This window comes from Rhinoraja longicauda, chromosome 30, assembly GCF_053455715.1.
Source record: "Rhinoraja longicauda isolate Sanriku21f chromosome 30, sRhiLon1.1, whole genome shotgun sequence".
Taxonomy (NCBI): domain Eukaryota; kingdom Metazoa; phylum Chordata; class Chondrichthyes; order Rajiformes; family Arhynchobatidae; genus Rhinoraja; species Rhinoraja longicauda.
Genome location: NC_135982.1, coordinates 8,128,278 through 8,150,339, shown reverse-complemented (window position 1 = coordinate 8,150,339; position 22,062 = coordinate 8,128,278). Strand labels below are relative to the sequence as shown.

Here is a 22,062-nt window from a genome sequence, read left to right as displayed (position 1 = left end):
AATTAAATGTTCATGTCATTGGGCTGAAAGCTACCCAAGCGGAATATGAGAAGCTGTTCCTCGTATGGCCTCACTCTGGCAATGGAAGATGTTGCCCCCCCCCACCCTCCCCTTTATCCTCCACTGTCTGTAGTCAGGATCGAACTCAGGTCTGGACACGGTAAAGCAGCAACTATACCGTTGCGCCACTGTGCTGGCTTGTTTCTAAACTCTACTCCAGACTCGTACATAACTAGGCATTACCAAGAGAACAGAGAAACCTACTTAAAGGATATTCTCAAAGCACCCTTGAAATGTCTATCATTCTCATCCATGCATAGGAACCCCACAATTGTATCTCAAAATGGAAACGGAGTGATAGGCACTGAGAACCTTGTGGGGTTTTAATTAAGAACAGAGTAAACCAGAAAATGGCAGCAAGGACACACCATCTCCAATAACAAAAAGTGCTGGAGGAATTCAACAGGTCGGGAGGAATCTGGGAAGGTAATAGACAGGCGACGTTTCAGGTCAAGACCCTTCCCGAGACTGACCCCAAATGTACAAGGACACAAAGAAAGCTAAGATAGAGAAGGGGCAGGACAGAACATGGCCAGTCATAAGTGAACTCAGGCGACGGGGTTATTTGATAGGCAGATTGTTGGACAAGTCCAGGGATAAGAAGACAGAAGTGAGCTCAAGGATATAAAAATTGTGAATTGTGCATCCTTTGTAAACGGTACAAATGGAATGGGGGGGGGGGGGGGGGTAGAGGGAACCAATGTCAGGTCAGCCAGGTTTCAGGGGAAGGGTTTCTTGGGGGAGAAAGTGGAAAGAAGCTGTTGTGGGTTAGTTACTTAAAATTGGAACATTTAATGTTCATACCGTTAGGTTGGAAGTTACCATACGAGGTGCTCTTCCTCCAGTTTGAACATAGCCTCATTCTAGGAATGGAGGAGGCCCAAGAAAGAAAGGTCGGTATGGGAATGGGATGGGCAGTTAAAATAGTTAGCAATAAGGAGATCCAGTAGGCCGACCACATTTGTTCATCAAAATGGCCACTGAGTCTGCGCTTGGTCTTGCTGATATACAAGAGGCCACATTGGGAACAGCGGATGCTGTAGATGAGGTTAGAGGAGGTGCATATAAACCTCTGTCTCATCTGGAAGAACTACTGGGATCCCTAGATGAAGGGAGGAGGAATAGGGACAGGTGTTACATCTCCAGTTGTTGCTGGGGCAAGTACCTGGGGAGTTTGGGTGAGAAGGGGTGAAACTAGGCAGAATTCAGGATTGCAGATAATATCCTATAAGTTCACCACATTCAGATGGATTTACAACAACTGAAGTCATAATCCCAGAAAATATCACAAAATGCTGGAGTAACTCAGCAGGTCAGGCAGCATCTCCGGAACGAAGGAATGTGTGACGCTTCGGGTCGAGACCCTTCCTCAGACTGAGGAAGGGTCTCGACCCGAAGCGTCACACATTCCTTCTCTCTAGAGATGCTGCCTGACCTGCTGAGTTACTCCAGCATTTTGTGATACCTTTGATTTGTACCAGCATTTGCAGTTATTTTCCTTCATAATCCCAGAAAGGTCTATTTGGAGAAAAAAAGCACAAAGGTAGCCACGTTTAGGGCTAGATGCCAAGGAATTGTAGGGACCGTATAGCTGGCATCTGCCGTCAACACAGGGAATCAAATTATAGGATGAAATCCAAATATATACTGTAGTAAAATGTACAGCAAATTTAACTAGAGAAAATGTCAGAAAAAGTCATTTAAAAAGACAAAATCTTTAAATACTGCTCATAGATCTTTTTAAATTTAACATTTGGGTCAGGTAAAATACTTTATTGTTCCGTGGGAAACCTCAACAACTAAGCTAAAGGGTAGATATAAAGATGGATTGGTACTAAACCAATCTGCAGGTGGGAAATTAACTAGCTTTCCTAATCATGTGGTCTGCTGAATGTACATTTGCTGCCACTGTGAAATGGCATTCTTAAACTACAATGCTTCCTATACCACAATTTGACGAGGTTTCAAGCAGCCATGAGAAACATCAAACTAGACATGAAATTCAACTCCAGCAGTTTATTTTTTGATCAAATGCAATGTTTAATTTGCCTTAAAAACCCCAACAGGTTTACAAAACATTTTACCATTGGCTACATAAGACACATTTGCCAACAGCCTGGAGAACGAAAACACTTCCAAGCCACAATTGCCCAAATGCTGTGCAGCCAGTGTTGGCAGTCAGAATATGAAAATATAAAATGGGGACAAGAATATGCAATTCAGCCCTATAAACCTGGTCTGGCACTCAACAATACACAAAACTGATAGATAGGAGTGTATACAGTAAAGAGAACATAATATAAATAGTCTGAAGAAGGGTCCCAACCTGAAACATCACCTCGCCATGTCCTCCAAAGATGCTGCCTGCCCGCTGATTTAGACTTTAGAGATACAGCGTGGAAACAGGCCCTTTGGCCCACCGAGTCCGCGTCGACAGCGATCACTCCGCACACGAGCACCATCCAACAGACTAGGGACAATTTTCAACTTTACCAAAGCCATTTTACTGGCAACCCTGTTCGTCTTTGGAGTGTAGAAGGAAACCGGAGCACCCAGAGAAAACCCACGTGGTCACAGGGAGAATGTACATACTCCATGCAGGCAAGGGCCCGTAGTCAGGATCGAGCCCAGATCTCAGGTGCTGTAAGATAGTAACTCTACCACTGTGCCACCCATTTACTCTAGTACTTAGTGGTTTTTTTTGTAAACCAGCATCTGCAATTCCTTGTGCCTCCATAGTATAAAAATTAAGAGTTATCGCAATTCTGTACATTTTTAATCCAGGTGATAAGAAGCAAATGAGACAGAGTAGTAAAAGTATAACTTAGGTGATCAGAGAACTCCTGCTAAATCAGTTCAAATATACACTGGTGAGGATAGGACTTTTCTCCACCAAAGCCATGTCAATATAGTAGCGTTGGCATTGCCCCCCCCGCCAAATTAAGAAAATTTGGATGAGATGAAAACTGGAAAGATATTTAAACATTATTTTTTCTTCAGTGTCCTTTCAAGCATCACTTTTATTTAACAATTGCAATTGATTGAGTATTGTGCAAGGAATCTCAAAATCAGAGTTATTTGCACGGTATGATATCTGATGTTCATAACAGATTTTACAACCTTGTGAGTCCAGGTGAGAGACACTCCAATCACTGGAGAATCACAGCACCATTATTCACATAGATTTGGTATGCAATCATTCAAATCCATCTGCCTTTGCTTTCGTTATTAACACCTCACATTTTGTCATCATTGGGAAAATCTGAGGGAATCATAATATGTCGATGGTTCACAGGTTCTGAATATTGCAAGCTAGAGTACATGGTTATTTTAAAAGATTTTAAAAGAACGGCACAGTGGAGCAGTTGGCAGAGCTGCTGTCTCACAGCGCCAGAGACATGGGTTCGATTCTGACCTCAGGTGCTGTCTCTGTGTTCTCCCTGTGGTTTCCTCCAGGTGCTCCGGTTTCCTCCCATATCCCAAAGAAGTGCAGGCCTGTAGGTTAATTGGCCTTTGTAAATTGCCCCGAGTGTGTAGGGAGTGGATGATATAGTGGAATAAGATAGAACTAGTGTGGAATAAAAAGGAACCAAAATAAGCTGGTTTATACCAAAGATAGGCACAAAATGTGCAGGAAAGAACTGCAGATGCTGGTTTAAATCAAAGGTAGACACAAAATGCTGGAGTAACTCAGCGGGACAGGCAGCATCTCTGAAGGAAATGGATAGGTAATGTTTCGGATAAAGACCCTTCTTCAGACTGAAATAGAACTAGCGTGAACGGGTGATCGATCGTCAGCGTGGACTCAGTAAACTTCAGTTTGTTTCCATGCTGTATCTTTTAATCAATTTACTCCCTCCAGTTTTTTGCCCCCTTAAAGGGACTGATTTATCCTGAGTTCCAGTTCACCATGGGAAAGGACTTACACAGGACTGCAAAATGGCTGTCGACAGTCTACCTTGCCTCACATCCCTGTACCAGCTGTGATATTAACTTTTATATAATTTCAATTATAATTTTTCATCTTTTTACAAAGTTTAGTTTTGTTAGTCTTTAATATATTAGTAAGGCAGAACACAGACACAATATCGAAAGAAACCATGATCGATCATCAATCCATGCTGAATTGGCTTTTCTTTGCTTGTGTATTGATATGCCAACTCTAATAAGCCCTGATGACCAACAAAAAGTTAAATCAGATTCTAGCATATTTATGAGTTTAGTTTATTGCCACATGTACCGAAGTACAGTGAAAAGCTTTGGTTGCGTGCTAACCATGTGCAAAGATTCAGCTTTAAAGCCCACCACTGCCAAAACAGCCTCCAACAAAAATGAACTACCCTGTGAATGGAAAAAAATGATAATGCATATTAATATCTGGGATGAGACTTTTCCCCAAAAACAAAGCATTACCCCGTCACTTTAAGAGGGAATAAAAAACTGGAGGGGATATTTTCAAAGCTATAGATGCACCAACAAACAAAGCCCAGAATCTGAGGTAAGCAGCACAATCCCGAAACTCAGCACTAACCTCCACTGTTCAGACTTGCCCAGTGGAGTCCACAGCCCGCCTGATAAATCTCAACAGAGAGGCCCTGTATGTTGACATGGGCTCCCTCGACATAATGGGATTACGTGGAGGGTGACTAGGACAAAACCAGCTACATCCATTTGAAAGCAGGAAACCGCTGACAACCAGTTAAGCCACTCTTCTGACTTAACTAACAGTGAAGACTGCCATAACACTGATTGTCAATTGCATAATCATTAAAAAATATTAAAGTATTAATTTTATTTATAAAATATTGAATTGAATAATCTCAAAATTGTTTATTCTTTAACAAAACATCAAACGAACTAGTTAAAACCCTTGTGGCAGCCCCCTTTCATTGAAAAGGATGGGGAAGCACTGTCTGTGCCTGATCTAATCTCGAGCCAATTATTTAGATGGATTCCCAGCATAGTGAAAAATATGGCACAACATTGGGTTTCTACCCTAGGTTGCACGAACTGTCGAGTGGACTGCTGACAGAAAAACAGCCAGGATAATTGACCACAATTCAGGACTTCCATGTATTGCACTTTCAGTGGCCCCTTCCCCGAGCTAACGCTCTTTATTGTCCCATTTAACCAGCTGGTGATTAAACGGGACAGTAATGAAGTTACCTCGGGGGTGGTGGGGATTGGAGAGACTGACGTTTTCCCGATAAAATTCAGGTGAATAATATTTTGGCATTTGGGGATTTGGTAGCAGTTCATTGCCAACAGGAAACTGTTCTTCTTTTCTTTTTACATTCACAAAACCATTTACCTTATAAAAAAAAACAATTCAACAAACAAAGCCATACCACCAACTGTTCAGTGCTAAACTTGTGCTGTCTCTACGCATAAAGATGAATGCACACAGCCTCTACTGGCAATAGTTCAAATCCCATATCTTTAAGAAAAAGTGCAATGTACAAAGCAGTATCAATAAATGATCCTCGGTAAATAAACACAATGTTGACATAGACCATTTTTACAAGTAGATTATATGCACTGGATGGATTTGTTTACAATAGATACCTTATCATGTATCTAAGATGTGCATGGTTCAAGGAAGTCTATCACATTAAAAAAAGGTCAGAAAGCAGGGTATAAACACCAAAAATACTACTTGTACATAATCACTTAAAATCTTTCCATGCAACGCAGGTTGCCTACTTTTAAAAGCTCAGCTTTAAATGCTCGAACATTTGCATGCAAAAACACATTTGGGTACTATACTTGATTACAAGCTGTTAACTTGTGCTGACAATGTGGCGAGATGTTTTTTTTTGGTGGGGTGTTTTCTGTGCAGATTTAACCAGCGCATTAAAGAAATATAATTTGGCAGCTGGAATTATACTTTTCTTCCTACGTGCCTCTGGCCAAGTACCTCTAGATTTAGCAATCTAAAGATTATTTGCATTTGAGCACAAACAATAGGAATGTCAAACCCTTCCTACACATTCATGCAAAACCTAAAACACAAGCTGTATTTTTCATAAAACAACAGATGGCCAGGGACCAATTCATAAGGTGCGTGCAGTTGCTCACTGGTTTTAGACTTGCAGATCCACAAATTGCAAAATGGCTCAGACATGTAGACAAGACAAAGAAAATAACTTGGGATGTATTAACTACTATTTCCAGGAACTAAACATTTATTAGTCTGTAATACCTCATGGATGAAAAAAAAAACAGTAAAAACTGTTCAAATACCTTGCTCTTATTTGTGAAAAGGTGTAATTCAAAAATTGCTTACAAAAATAAATACTGGAAGCCTTTAATCATTTTTGAGATGATAACTAGTTAAACAGGAAGAAGGGCAGATTACCATTTTAAAGGAAAACTCCACATATATTTAATATGAAGCCAGACTTCCACATTTAAAGGATCTATGCAACACTAAAATTGTGTGATTTTATATTAAAGGTTACACATCATTCACAATGAGAAGTGTCTATAAACGGCACCACACAGAAAAATTGCTTTCCTCCATTTACCTCAAAACATAAGGCAATCTCACTGTTATGGGAGCAGTCACCCTGAAAACCATCACAGTACACGGAATCTATACTAACTTCACAAAGTGGAAAATCGGAATTAAAGTAAGCAACGTTCCACTTCATGGGATCAGGCCGATGTTTGCGTTATGACGTTACATTTTTCTTGATTCATTTCAATGTCAGTGGTGTCTGTAACAACCTCAGCCACCTTGGAGTAATTGATGCACCATGATTTTTTTTTTTAAAGCTATCAAAATGCAGATGTTAAACACATCAGTGTCGTCAATAATGACATTATTAGTAGAATGCAGCGGGTGTAAAAATCCCTCAACTTACATTGCCACTGTAAATTCTATTTCTTTGTCTCAACTTGATAAATGATGGGTGTCCAAGTAAGTGGACTTGGCAGCAGGTGAGGTTGACTGGGCTATGAATTCAAGCTAAATATCAAAAAAAGCCAATTCACAACAACTTGTGACTAATTAAGTTTAATTTGTTTCGAGATACAGCGTTGGAAACAGGCCCTTTGGCCCACTGGGTCCGTGCCGACCACGATCACAACTATCTTACACGTTAGGGACAATTTACAGAAGTGAATTAACCTACAAACCGGCATGTCTTCGGAATGTGGGAGGAAACCGTAGCGCCCGAAGAAAACCCTTGCAGTCATAGGGAGAACGTACAAACTCCGTACAGAGAGCACCCGCAGTCATGATTGAACCCGGGTGTCTGGCGCAGGAAGACAGCAACTCTACACAGTGCTGCACCACTGTGCCGCATAAGATTAATCATAATTGTTTTAGGACGGGAACCACAATGTTGATCAGGGTAAGTTGTAAAGAGCATCCTAATAAAGGAGAATTCCACGAGCTTGGGACCTTGACAGTAGACAGCAGGGCCATCATCAATCAAGCATTGAAAGTTAGGGTAACATTATTAATTGGAGTAATAGAATTGGGGGTAGAATTTTATGGATGGAGCAGGCACAATGATGAGTAGGGACATGACAATGAAGAGATTTCAAACGGATCAGTATTTTTAAATTAAAGGCAAGCCAGACAAAATATGGTTGCAAGTCAGCAGCCAATTGGACACAGGGGTTAAGGTTAGGGTTCGGCATTAGTTTAGGCGAATATGATTCATGCAGTGGCAGCATCGTTTCAAATTAGCTCAAGTTTATGCTGGTATGGTTCACTTTCTGAAATGAATAAATTATACACACTATATTTGACAATTCAGCAGCTTTTATAATTATTTTCTCAAGAAAGGTTTGATTACACAATAGCCATGGTGGGTTTAGTCCAGCAACATAACAACCAAAGTTTGATTTTGAAACTGGTCTAATTTCAGTTTCTCAGTTTAGTTTGAAGATAGACACAAAAAGCTGGAGTAACTCAGCAGGACAGGCAGCATTTCTGGAGAGAAGGAATGGGTGACTTTTCGGGTCGAGACCTTTCTTCAGACCCTTCTCAGTTTAGCTTATCTATTTCCTTGCCTTACTGTATAAATACGTAACATATTTTTTGCAAGCCCTCCAGTCAGCTAAGCTGTCTCTTCATGGTCGAAGTCCAGTAATGAGCAAAATATCTGTTACTGCATTTCTCTATTAAGTCTACGGCCCTCCGCAAGCAAGAATTTACAAGGGCAACTCCATTAATGCATTGCACAATGTTAATGCGTATTAGTGGGTTTTATTTTGCATTTAGCTTATGAGTATCAACATCATATTCATATTATTCAGGACATCAAATTACAGAAACATTTTTAACACTAATAATTGCAATCACAACCATATTTTACATCCCATCACCTCAGCACAGTAAAGCTCCTGTAAAATATTTCCTCAATTCAAGCAAAAAGACCTGGATAGGAAACACTGAATTTTAAATTATTAGTGGTGCCCACAAGAATTTGGGATGGCAGTATTTTGTTTTATCCAAGAATGGAGAGAAGTTAAAGGATCTATAAAAACAGGTTGGTTACGCCACAGCTCTGTACCTGTACAAATGAATGAAATGCATGCAAATCATTCTTCATACAAAATTAAATTTCAGCTCACTGCAGTTGAAGTCACACTCTGAATCTCCCCATAGAAAAGAAATCTGTGGTGATTGCCTGTGACCTTCCCACGTTCAAATAACTCATTCAAACCACAGAGAGTTTCGCTGGTATGTTTTTGATCATTTTATAAATACAGGCCAGTTATGTTTAAAAGCAACATGCGCTCATGGTGTCTTTAACTCATTATGGAAACTTAGTTTGTGGGGAGGGAGATGCAGTGAGAAGAGTGAAAAGAGAAAAGAAAATATTTTCAGATGGTTTAGCATGCATGCTTAAGATCGGAAGTTCAATCTTAGATCTGTTCTGCATTAGCTGAAAATGTTGAACGACGAACACTGAGTGAAGATTTTGCTTTGATTTAAATCCAAAGTCCCAAGCTGTATGTCATTGTTGATGTCAACTGTGCTGCCTCCCAAATTCAAGTACCTGACATTCAGCATCAAGTTCCAAGCACAAACAAAAATGTGCCTGGAGTTAACCTGACGGAATTGCAAGCAACAACTTGGTACTTTTAGGAAATGAAGGGAAAAAACTGCCCAAGAAAAAAATAATCTTAAGGGCTACACAGCGCCTCAAATGCGCTCCACCAAATGGCTATTTATTAAGTAATATAGAGCCTCCTTGGGGGAATTTGTCCTTTATTGCAGGTCACTGTCATAAAATATATACATGAGATCTTTCAGCATGACAGCTGCTGTGCCCCTCATTGCACTGCAACTATCAGAAAAGCAGCAGTAGACAATAGATTCAACAGCACTATAACCACCAGCAAGTACAAAAAAAACAGCTACTGCAAAAACAGCTGTGCTGGAGTGAGTTCCAGAGTGTAACCCAATCTTGGGGGGGTGGGTTGAGTCAGTTGATGTTCACAAACCACCAAACTCCCGCTCTCACAGAGTATGAAAGCTGAACCCCTTGATTGTATTACATCCTGGCAACACATGAGCACTCAGTTTCACAGCGATTGTGGCACACATCTTGAGATATGCAAAGCCTCTGTTTACATATAGATAGCATTCAATTTTAGACTCAGCTCTTAAAGCATTAGTCACAGCATTTTGTCATTGTCACTGCTGGAATTCCTGTTTATTCAATATGTAGGAGTTACATCTGTTCTACAATTTACTGTTCCACTTTTGATTTGAAGAAGAAATTTCAAGTTAAAAAAAAACATGGTACAATGTTATCATACTTCTTGAATTTTATTTACTTGATTTCAATTTAGTTTAGAGATGCAGCCATGGGGAAACGCCCATCGGCCCACCCAGTCCACACCGATCCTTGATCACCCATTCACACTCGTTCGAAGTTATCCCACTTTCTCATTCACTCATTAGGGCAAGTTACCAAGAGGCTAATTAAGCTACAGAACCCACGTCTTTGGGATATGGAAGGAAACAGGAGCACTTGGAGGAAGCCCACACAGTCAGAGGGAGAACGGTCAAACTCCATACAGACAGCACCTAAGGTCAGCACGAAGTTATACACAAAATGCTGGAGTAACTCAGCGGGTCAGGCAGAATCTCTGGTGAAGGAATGGGTGACGTTTCGGGTCGAGGCCCTTCTTCATACTAATGTCAGGGGGCTCGGGACAAAGAAAGGATATAGGTGGAGACAGGAAGACAGTGGGAGAACTGGGAAGGGGGAGGGGAAGGGAGGGACAAGAGGAGCTATCTAAAGTTAGAGAAGTCAATGTTCATACCGCTAGGCTGTAAGCTGCCCAAGCGAAATATGAGGTGCTGTTCCTCCAATTTGCGGTGGGCCTCACTATGACACTGGAGGAGGCCCATGACATAAAGGTCAGACTGGGAGTGGAAGTCCTCAGCCAGGTTGGTTAAGGCGGACTAAGCGAAGGTGTCAAGCGAAACGATCGCAGAGCCTGCGTTTGGTCTCGCCGATGTAGAGAAGTTGACATCTGGAATAGCGGATACAATATTTGGATATAATTGACCATTCCCTCGGTAACTCCCTGGTCCACTCAACCCTTCCTACCCAAACCACCCCCTCCCCAGGCACTTTCCCCTGCAACCACAGGAGATGCAACACCTGTCCCTTTACCTCCCCTCTCGACTCCATCCAAGGACCCAAACAGTCTTTCCAGGTGAGGCAGAGGTTCACCTGCACCTCCAACCTCATCTATTGTATCTGCTGTTCCAGATGTCAACTTCTCTACAGCTGGTCAAAGCTATTTTGATGTATACAATTTTACATGCAATACCAGAATTAAACCACCTTCAGAAAGAGACATGTTTACATTCAACATTCCAAGTGTTCAATAACCACAGTGAAAAACACAATTCACATGCACATCTTAATCCATGAACTATACACAAAATTATACGGTCCAAAAGCCTAATTGTTACAATTTCCTTCACACAATAGTAAACCAAATCTAATTAAAATAATTTCTGTAACAAAGAACCAAAAACACAGACACAAAAGCTGTCTAACCATTGCGGTAAAAAGAAACTATCATTCTTAATCTTCTCAGTGAACCTAGAAATTACAATCTTCGCTAATTTCTCAAGATTTCAGCCTCAGTCCATGCGTCGGACAAGATTGTTTTCTATTTTATAAAGTCATTATTTGGACTAAGAGAAATAAACAATGCACACATTGCCATATTAAAATAAAAACAAACACCAGGCTCCATTTTTTTTTTGTTCCAGTCAGGTAACGAGGGTGAGACAATCCATTTAAGGCCTAATCTACCAAAGTAACACCAGAGCTAATCCTCACACATTTTACCAAGCTTGCAAGCCTGCATTCATCACCTCTGAGAACTTAAATGCATAAGAGGTTGCGGGGGAACCAAAATCAATAGACATTTTCTCAGACAGGAGAAGAAACACAATATAAGTAATAAATATTAGTCCATTATTGGGAAACCACAACAAGTGAAAACAGAAAATCTCCTTAAGTGACATTCTGGCACCAATTAAGTGATAGATAAATCATAGCATTCCAAAAATGGGGAAAGGGACATTTGGGGAATGAGGGTGGAGGGAGAAGGGGATGTTAAAAGGGATTAAAGTAGAACACAATCAACACAAAAGTCTGTGAAATGGACAACGAGGGATGATGGATCAGCATGTGGGACAAGAGTGGAGTTGAATGCGCACATGTGCCTCTCTGAGTAAGTGTGAATGAGAATCGGGACATGCTGCCTTCAAAGGGGTGACCACGCATGTTTAGTGCAAGGCAATGGGTGGAAGTGAGTGACTGTACACCAGTACATCGGAGCTTATTTAAGCGAAGGACTGATACCCATCGAGCGAACAGATGACTATGCCCGTGTGTATCCAAAAGAATAGGTATGCTTGTGCATATCAACAAGTATGAGTCTGAGTGTATAAAAGTGTGGGTGAACGAGTGTGCGTGAAGACGTGTGGGTTTGTGTGAATGAGAGTGAGCGTGTAACCAAGTGCACAAATGAACTCACTGGTGTAAGTGAATGCTTCAATAAGTGTGCGAGTTTGTGCACAAGTTAATAACAGAGAGAGTGAAACTGAGTTTGTGACAAACTGTGCTGCATGAATGAGTGAATAGGAGTGCCTATGCAAAGGAGTAAGTTGTGTATGAGTCAATGCGTCTGTGTGAGAAAACAAGAGCACACCTGATTATAGTTATTTTACTTGCTCCCGAGTGAATGAGTTTGTATTAAGTGTGCGCACAGGTGAATGATCGTATGTGGATGCATGCAAGTGGATGAGTGTGACTGTGTTTCTGCGTTTGTGTTTATTGTGTTTGTGCGTGACAGTTTATTTGCATGAATGTGATTATTGGCATACCTGCGTTTATCTATGTTCATTTCTGCACCGTGTTGGTTCACGTGGCCCTGTACACGCACATGGTGGTGTTTGTCCTCAACTGTGTTTGTACATGCAATCATATTTGTGCACGATTGCCTGTCCATGTGATTCTGTGCATGATTGTCCATGTGATCATGCTTGTGCACAATTGCATCTGTCCACATGACTGTTTACACATGGAATTGTGTGTGTCCTTGTTACTGACTACTACTTTCCTGTATGACCATTTTTATCTGCGTGATTGTGTGCAAGATTGTTTGTCCCCATGACAAATCTTTTACGTGATTTGTGTTAGTCCGTCTTATAAATACATTTGTCTGCATTAGTCCACAAGACTGTATGTTTGCATAATTTGCCTGTCTGCCTCACTATGCCTGTCCAGGTAACCATGCCAATGAACAAAGGTGCACAAATGTGAGTGTGCATGCACATGAATGAGTGTGTGCATGCTTGTACGTATATAAACAAGGATGTGTACATATATACAAGTGTGCATATGTGGAAGTGTCCTTGGATGGGTTGTGCCTTTGTGTCTGAGTGTGCATGTGGACGAGTTGTGTCTGAGTGTGTGCATGGGTGACTTGTGCCTTTGTGTGTACATGGGCGAGTTGTGTTTTTGTGTCCCGAGTGTGTACGTGGGTGAGTTGTGTTTTTGTGTGCAAATGGGCGAGAGTTGTGATTTTGTGTCCGAGTGTGTACATGAGTGTCTTTGTGTGTAAGACTGTTTACACATCTGTGGAGTGTTGGAGAGGGAGGTTGAGTTGTTGGGCACCACTCCCAGACCCCCATGCCATGCAGCGCGCACACACACACACACACAACATGCAACCTCCCAGCCCCTTTGCTTACCTTCCGTCCCTCTACCACATGAATGCTGAGGCTGTCTGCAGTTTCACAAGGAAGAGAAGGGGGAGAGTTGGTGGAGATGGCATCTGAATCCTCCCTCGCCCTCTCTCTCACTCTCACTCTCTCTCTCTCTCTCTCCTGCTCTGCCCCTTCCCTCTGGAGTCGCTCTCCTGCGGCTGCCCGCCAACAACGCGGCGCTGTGCGAGGGCGGGCGGGCGGGGGTCGAGGTTTTTGTGGCGGGGATGTGGGGAGGTTTGTGAGAGTGAGTGAGTGAGAGAGAGAGAGTGAAGAGCACAGCCCCGGGTAACAGCGTAACCACAGGACACCGCGCACCCCGCAGCAACCGCCGCGCTCATTGGCCCGAGCCCGCCGCCCGCCGCCCGCGCCCGCGCCCGCCAATCCGCGCCAAGGAGAAAGAGGACTGAATTGATTTAAACGCGCTGGGTTCACAAACAATGTTGTGGTGGGTGGGAGAGGGTGGTCTGGACACACACAACCCCCCCCCCCCCCCCCCCTCCACCACACACACACACACACACACACACACCACCCCCCCCCACAACCAAGGGGTGACATAGAATCAGGAGATGTTGAATCAGTATGGATAGAAATGAGAAATTGTAAGGGTAAAAAGACCCTAATGGGAGTTATCTATAGGCCCCCAAACAGTAGCCTCGACATAGGGTGCAAGTTAAATCAGGAGATAAAATTGGCGTGTCAAAAATGTAATGCTACGGTGGTTATGGGAGATTTCAACATGCAGGTAGACTGGGAAAATCAGGTTGGAAATGGACCCCAGGAAAGAGAGTTTGTAGAGTGCCTTCGAGATGGATTCTTAGAACAGCTTGTACTGGAGCCTACCAGGGAGAAGGCAATTCTGGATTTAGTGTTGTGTAATGATCCTGATCTGGTAAGGGGACTAGAGGTAAAAGAGCCATTAGGAGGCAGTGATCACAACATGATAAGTTTTACTCTGCAAATGGAAAGGCAGAAGGGAAAATCGGAAGTGTCGGTATTGCAGTATAGCAAAGGGGATTACAGAGGCATGAGGCGGGAGCTGGCCAAAATTGATTGGAAGGAGGCCCTAGCAGGGAAGACGGTAGAACAGCAATGGCAGGTATTCCTGGGAATAATGCAGAGGTTGCAGGATCAATTTATTCCAAAGAGGTGGAAAGACTCTAAGGGGAGTAAGAGACACCTGTGGCTGACAAGGGAAGTCAGGGACAGCATAAAAATTAAGGAGAGGAAGTATAACATAGCAAAGAAGAGTGGGAAGACAGAGGATTGGGACTCTTTTAAAGAGCAACAAAAGTTAACTAAAAAGGCAATACGAGGAGAAAAGATGAGGTACGAGGGTAAACTAGCCAATAATATAAAGGAGGATAGCAAAAGTTTTTTTAGGTACGTGAAGAGGAAAAAAATAGTCAAGGCAAATGTGGGTCCCTTGAAGACAGAAGCAGGGGAATTTATTATGGGGAACAAAGAAATGGCAGACGAGTTAAACCGTTACTTTGGATCTGTCTTCACTGAGGAAGATACACACAATCTCCCAAATGTTCTAGGGGCTGGAGAACCTAGGGTGATGGAGGAACTGAAGGAAATCCACATTAGGCAGGAAATGGTTTTGGGTAGACTGATGGGACTGAAGGCTGATAAATCCCCAGGGCCTGATGGTCTGCATCCCAGAGTACTTAAGGAGGTGGCTCTAGAAATAGTGGAAGCATTGGAGATCATTTTTCAATGTTCTATAGATTCAGGATCAGTTCCTGTGGATTGGAGAATAGCAAATGTTATCCCACTTTTTAAGAAAGGAGGGAGAGAGAAAACGGGTAATTATAGACCAGTTAGTCTGACATCAGTGGTGGGGAAAATGCTGGAGTCAATTATAAAAGACGAAATTGCTGAGCATTTGGATAGCAGTAACGGGATCGTTCCGAGTCAGCATGGATTTACGAAGGGGAAATCATGCTTGACAAATCTACTGGAATTTTTTGAGGATGTAACTAGGAAAATTGACAAGGGAGAGTCAGTGGATGTGGTGTACCTCGACTTTCAGAAAGCCTTCGACAAGGTCCCACATAGGAGATTAGTGGGCAAAATTAGGGCACATGGTATTGGGGGTAGGGTACTGACATGGATAGAAAATTGGTTAACAGACAGAAAGCAAAGAGTGGGGATAAATGGGTCCCTTTCGGAATGGCAGGCAGTGACCAGTGGGGTACCGCAAGGTTCGGTGCTGGGACCCCAGCTATTTACGATATACATTAATGACTTAGACGAAGGGATTAAAAGTACCATTAGCAAATTTGCAGATGATACTAAGTTGGGGGGTAGTGTGAATTGTGAGGAAGATGCAATAAGGCTGCAGGGTGACCTGGACAGGTTGTGTGAGTGGGCGGATACATGGCAGATGCAGTTTAATGTAGATAAGTGTGAGGTTCTTCACTTTGGAAGTAAGAATAGAAAGGCAGATTATTATCTGAATGGTGTCAAGTTAGGAGGAGGGGGAGTTCAACGAGATCTGGGTGTCCTAGTGCATCAGTCAATGAAAGGAAGCATGCAGGTTCAGCAGGCAGTGAAGAAAGCCAATGGAATGTTGGCCTTCGTAACAAGAGGAGTTGAGTATAGGAGCAAAGAGGTCCTTCTACAGTTGTACCGGGCCCTGGTGAGACCGCACCTGGAGTACTGTGTGCAGTTTTGGTCTCCAAATTTGAGGAAGGATATTCTTGCTATGGAGGGCGTGCAGCGTAGGTTCACTAGATTAATTCCCGGAATGGCGGGACTGTCGTATGTTGAAAGGCTGGAGCGATTGGGCTTGTATACACTGGAATTTAGAAGGATGAGGGGGGATCTTATTGAAACATATAAGATAATTAGGGGATTGGACACATTAGAGGCAGATAACATGTTCCCAATGTTGGGGGAGTCCAGAACAAGGGGCCACAGTTTGAGAATAAGGGGTAGGCCATTTAGAACGGAGATGAGGAAGAACTTTTTCAGTCAGAGGGTGGTGAAGGTGTGGAATTCTCTGCCTCAGAAGGCAGTGGAGGCCAGTTCGTTGGATGCTTTCAAGAGAGAGCTGGATAGAGCTCTTAAGGATAGCGGAGTGAGGGGGTATGGGGAGAAGGCAGGAACGGGGTACTGATTGATAGTGATCAGCCATGATCGCATTGAATGGCGGTGCTGGCTCGAAGGGCTGAATGGCCTACTCCTGCACCTATTGTCTATTGTCTATTGTCTATTGTCTAACACTCCCCCCACACACACACACAACCCCCCCCCCCCCCACAACACACACACACACACACACACAACCCCCCCCCCCCCCCTCCACCACACACACACACACACACACACACAACCCCCCCCCACACACACACACCCCCCCCCCCCCCCCCCCACAACACTCCCCCCCACACACACACACACACACACACACACAACCCCCCCCCACACACACACACCCCCCCCCCCCCCCCCACAACACTCCCCCCCACACACACACACACACACACACACACACACCCCCCCCCCACACACACACACACACACACACACCCCCCCCCCCCCACACACACACACAACACCCCCCACACACACACACACACACACACACCCCCCCCTCTCCACCACACACACACACACACACACACACACCCCACACACACAACACCCCACACAACACCCCCCCCCACACACCCCCCCCCACACACACACACACCCCACACACACACCCCCCCCACACACACACACCCCCCACACACACACACCCCCCACACACACACACACACCCCACACACACACACACACCCCCCCCACACACACACACACACCCCACACACACACACACCCCACACACACACACCCCCCACACACACACACACACACCCCACACACACACACACCCCCCCCACACACACACACACACCCCACACACACACACCCCACACACACACACCCCCCACACACACACACACACACCCCACACACACACACACCCCACACACACACACCCCCCACACACACACACACCCCCCACACACACACCCCACCCCCCCCCCACACACACACACCCCCCACACACACACCCCACCCCCCCACACACACACACACCCCCCACACACCCCCCCCCCCCACACACACACACACCCCCCACACACACACACACCCCACACACACACACCCCCCCCACACACACACACACCCCCCCCACACACACACCCCCCACACACACACACCCCCCACACACACACACACACCCCCCACACACACACACCCCCCACACACACACCCCCCACACACACACACCCCCCACACACACACACACACACCCCCCACACACACACACCCCCCACACACACACACCCCCCCACACACACACACACACACACCCCCCACACACACACACACACACCCCCCACACACACACCCACACATACACCCCCCACACACACACACCCCCCACACACACACACCCCCCACACACACACCCCCCACACACACACACACACACACACACCCCCACACACACACACACACCCCCCACACACACACACACACACACACACACACCCCCCACACACACACACACACACACCCCCCACACACACACACCCCCCACACACACACACCCCCCACACACACACACACACACACCCCCCACACACACACACACCCCCCACACACACACACACACACCCCCCCCACACACACACACACACCCCCCACACACACACACACACACACACACCCCCACACACACACACACCCCCCCCCCACACACACACACACACACACCCCCCACACACACACACACACACACCCCCCACACACACACACCCCCCACACACACACACACCCCCCACACACACACACACCCCCCACACACACACACCCCCCACACAACACCCCACACAACACCCCACACACACACACCCCCCACACACAACACCCCCCACACACACACACACCACCCCCCCCCACACACACACACCACCCCCCCCCCCACACACACACCACCCCCCCCCACACACACACAACACCCCCACCCACACACACAACACCCCCACCACACACACACACACAACACCCCCACCCACACACACAACACCCCCACCACACACACACACACACCACACCCCCCCCCCACCCCACACAACACCCCACACACAACACCCCCCACACAACACCCCCCCCCCACACACACAACACCCCCACCACACACACACACACCACACCCCCCCCACCCCACACAACACCCCACACACAACACCCCCCCCCACACACACACACCCCTCCAACACACACACCCCTCCAACACACACACCCCCAACACACACACATACTTACACACACACCCCCAAACAACCCACCCCCCCCCCCAAACACAACCCCCAACACACACACACCCAACACACACACACCCACACAGGCCTCCCACCCCCCCCCCCCCCCCCCACACACACACACAACACCCCCCACACAACACCGCCACCACACACCCACACACACCACCTCCCCCCCACCCCCCCACCCCACACAACACCCCCCCCACACACACACCACCCCCCCACACACACAACACCCCCCCCCACACACACACCACCCCCCCCACACACACAACACCCCCCACACAACACCCCCACCACACACACACACACCACCTCCCCCCCACCCCACCCCACACAACACCCCACACACAACACCCCCCCCCACAGCACACACACCCCTCCAACACACACACCCCCAACACACACACATACTTACACACACACCCCCAAACAACCCACCCCCCCCCCCAAACACAACCCCCAACACACACACACCCACACAGGCCTCCCACCCCCCCCCCCCCCCACACACACACAACACCCCCCACACAACACCCCCACCACACACCCACACACACCACCTCCCCCCCACCCCCCCACCCCACACAACACCCCCCCCCACACACACACCACCCCCCCACACACACAACACCCCCCCCCACACACACACCACCCCCCCCCACACACACAACACCCCCCACACAACACCCCCACCACACACACACACACCACCTCCCCCCCACCCCACCCCACACAACACCCCACACACAACCCCCCCCCCCACAACACACACACCCCTCCAACACACACACCCCCAACACACACACATACTTACACACACACCCCCAAACAACCCACCCCCCCCCAAACACAACCCCCAACACACACACACCCAACACACACACACCCACACAGGCCTCCCACCCCCCCCCCCCCCACACATACCCCCCCCCAACACACACACACACCCCCAACACACACCCCCAACACACACACCCCCCACACACACACACACACAACCCCCCCCCCCCACACACACACACCCCCACACAACACATCCCCCCCACAACACCCCCCCCCCCACAACACACACACACACCCAACACGCCCCCCCAACACCCCCCTTGTTCTCCTTCAGTTCCTCCATCACCCTAGGTCCTCTGGCCACTAGTACATCTGGGAGATTGTTTGTGTCTTCCTTAATGAAGACAGATCCAAAGTACCTGTTCAACTCTTCTGCCACTTCCTTGTTCCCCGTAATAAATTCACCCGTTTCTGTCTTCAAGGGACCCACATTTGTCTTAACTAATTTTTTTCCTCTTCACATACCTAAAGAAACTTTTACTATCCTCCTTTATACTCTTGGCTAGCTTACCTTCGTACCTCATCTTTCTCCCTGTATTGCCTTTTTAGTTATCTTCTGTTGCTCTTTAAAAGCTTCCTAATACTCTGCCGTCCTGCTCATCTTTGCTATGTTATACATCTCTTTTATTTTTATACTGTCATTGACTTCCCTTGTCAGCCACGGTCGCCTCTTACTCCCGTTAGAATCTTTCTTTGGAATGAACTGATCCAGCACCTTCTGTATTATTCTCAGAAATACCTGCCATTGTTGTTCCACTGTCATCCCTGCTAGGGTCTCTTTCCAGTCAACTTTGGCCAGCTCCTCCCTTATGCCCCCATAGTCCCCTTTGCTCAATGGTAATACTGACACTTCCGATTTTCCTTTCTCCCTCTCAAATTGTAGATTAAAACTTTTCATATTATGGTCACTACCTCCTAATTTACCTTGAGTTCCCTTATCAAATCCGGTTCGTTACACAACACTAAATCCAGAATTGCCTTCTCCCCGGTAGGCTCCAGCACAAGCTGCTCTAAGAATCCATCTCGGAGACACTCCACAAACTCCCTTTCTTGGGGTCCATTACCAACCTGATTTTCCCAGTCTACCGGCATGTTGAAATCTCCCGTAACCACCATAGCATTACCTTTGCTACATGCCACTTTTAAATCTAAATCCCTGCTCCCTGCACTAGCACCTAGCCGCACATTCAGATCCCCTATCTCCCTGTTCCTGCCCTCACCAGCACGAGGTACAGGAAGCAATCCAGAGATACCCATCCTAGAAGTCCTGCTTTTCAAACTTCTTCCTAACTCTCTAAACTCGCGTTGCAGAACCCCCTTCCTCTTCTTCCCGACGTTGTTTATGCCGATATGCACAACTACTTCCGGCTTCTCACCTTCCTTCTCGAAGATGTTCTTTCATCAGTCCGAGACATCTTGAACCCTGGCACCAGGGAGGCAACAGACCATCTTTGAGTCCCGCCTGCCGCCACAGAATCTCCTGTCCGCATCTCAGACAATGGAGTCACCCACCATTATGGCTCTGCCCAACGTCGGTCTTGCCGGTCGAGTCTCATCGCTAGGATTGGAGCCACCGACCTGCCCGCTGCTCAGACTGGAAACGTCGTCTGCCACAACATCCCCCAAGAGGGTGTACCTGTTTTCATTAGGCACAGCCACTGGGGTCTCCTGCACTCCACGTTTACTCCCCTTTCTCACAGTCACCCACCTTTGATCATCCTGTATCCTTGGCGTGACAACTTCAACGTAGGTCCTGTCCAGGAAACTCTTGTTTTCCCAGATGGCCCTGAGGTCATCCAGCTGCTTCTCCAGTTCCCCAACACGTTCATTCAGGAGCTGCACCGGGACACAATTTCTGCAAGTGTAGTTTCCAGAAGCTCCAGCATTGTCCCTGACTTCCCACATCCTGCAGGAAACACACTGTACCAACTTTCCTGCCAGAAAACACACTGTACCAACTTGCCTGCCAAACCCCAGGCTCTTCCTTTCAAACCCCAGAGTCTTCCTTTCCAAACCCCAGGGGCTTCCTTTCCAAACCCCAGGGTCTTTCTTTCCAAACCCCAGAGTCTTCTTTTCCAAACCTCAGGGACTTCCAAACACAGGGTCTTCCAAACACCGAGTCTTCCCAACACCAGGTTCTTTCCAACACAAGGACTTCCCAAGCCTCAGAGTGTTCCCCAAGCCTCAGGATCTTCCCCAAGCCTCAGGGTCTTCCCCAAGCCTCATGGTCTCCCACAAACACCAGGGTTTTGCCAGCACCAGGGTCTCCCTCAAACACCAGGGTCTTGCCAGCACGAAAGGTCTTCCTTTCGAAACCCTAGGGTCTTCCTTTCCAAACACCAGGGTCTTCCTTTCCCAACACCAGGGTCTTCCTTTCCCAACACCAGGGTCTTTCCAACACCAGGTCTTTCCAAGCCCCAGGTTCTTCCCCAAACCCCAGAGGTCTCTCTTTCCAAACCCAGGGTCTTTCCGACACAGGGTCTTCCCGACAGCCGGATCTTCCCGACACCAGGTTCTTTCCAACACAGGGTCCTTCCAAAGCAGGGGCCTCCCAAACCT

At 46.4% G+C, this 22,062-nt stretch overlaps 1 protein-coding gene across 1 annotated transcript in view; it reads right to left on the bottom strand.

The window, feature by feature from the left end:
• Window positions 1-13,605, bottom strand: part of LOC144608061 (arginine-glutamic acid dipeptide repeats protein-like) — a 258,178-nt gene extending 244,573 nt beyond the window's left edge. The window contains exon 1 of the mRNA XM_078425325.1: window positions 13,313-13,605. The gene's annotated coding sequence lies outside the window, so the exon portion shown is untranslated. The remainder of the gene's footprint in view (window positions 1-13,312) is intronic.
• Window positions 13,606-22,062: the final 8,457 nt, after the last annotated feature.